Source organism: Rattus norvegicus, chromosome 10 (genome assembly GCF_021556685.1).
Source record: "Rattus norvegicus strain SHRSP/BbbUtx chromosome 10, alternate assembly SHRSP_T2T, whole genome shotgun sequence".
Taxonomy (NCBI): domain Eukaryota; kingdom Metazoa; phylum Chordata; class Mammalia; order Rodentia; family Muridae; genus Rattus; species Rattus norvegicus.
In genome coordinates, this window is record NC_141543.1 from 81,517,821 (window position 1) to 81,518,890 (window position 1,070).

At 46.5% G+C, this 1,070-nt stretch overlaps 1 pseudogene; it reads right to left on the bottom strand.

Annotated features, from left to right (window-relative positions):
• Positions 1–694: 694 nt before the first annotated feature.
• On the bottom strand, positions 695–815 carry LOC120095456 (small nucleolar RNA SNORA17; annotated as a pseudogene).
• Between the last annotated feature and the right edge of the window lie 255 nt (positions 816–1,070).

Consider the following 1,070-nt stretch of genomic DNA (forward strand, 5'->3'; position numbering starts at 1 on the left):
TTCTGCTTCTCTTCACTGTGCCCACATCTTCTGTTTCTCTTTCTCTTCCATTTCTCCATCACTAACTTGCTCCTCTTAGTGTCACCCAGGGTCTCTGAGTGTTGGGACTCATCTCAGGAGTGGTTTCAAGAGTGCTGTCTCCCTTGTGCATTATGGTTCAGGGTAAGGGTCATCTTGGATATGGTCTATCTCCCTCCCTCAGGCCTCTGCAACACCAGACTGGCCATCATCTCAGGCTAGCTCCCTGTCTGGGCACCAATGGCACTAATTTAGGGATGTTCTTCACTTTGAGTGGCCCCATAGGAGGGTCATCTGTCTCGGGCTCCTTCTTGTATCCAGTTTGCTCCCTTTCCTGGGAGTCTAATTTTAGCACCATATTATTGGTTGTCTCAGACTAGTTTCCTGTCTAGGCTTCCTGGCACTGGACTAGTGGTCCTTTCAGTCTAATGTTTTTTTTTCAGGAAATGTTAGGATACTAGTCATTCAGTTGTTCATAGGTCAGAATACTGAGCTCCTGAGTTTAGAAATAGCCTCTCTCAGGGGCTGGAGAGATGGCTCAGAGGTTAAGAGCACTGATTCCTCTTCGAGAGGCTATCCTGAGTTCAATTCCTAGCAACCATATGGTGGCTTACAACCATCTGTAATGGGATCCAATGCCCTCTTCTGATGCGTTTGAGGGCACATTGTACTCATATACATAAAGTAAATAACTCTTTTCCAAGTAAGTTAAAAAAAGAAAGAAATTGCCTCTCTCCTCTCTGCCCCCTACTGATGCACTAGTGGTACTGCAGCCAGACCTGCAGCGCCTCTAGGGTTTTCAATGAGTGTCGTGAGGCTGAAACCTCTACTGAGAACTTCCTCCTAATAAACCTGCCTTTAGCTACTTTTAATCTGATCTGATCTGGCCTATACTTGTGACACTGAGGGAGACAAAAATCCTATCATGTTGGTGCCAAAACCCGAGGGGGTTGGGTTGAGCCCCCAACTTTGTGGGCTGGGTCCCTGGTCACTTGGGGACTACTTTTCTCTCTCTACCTTCCTCTTCATTTGATATAATCAGCTTTTGGCTC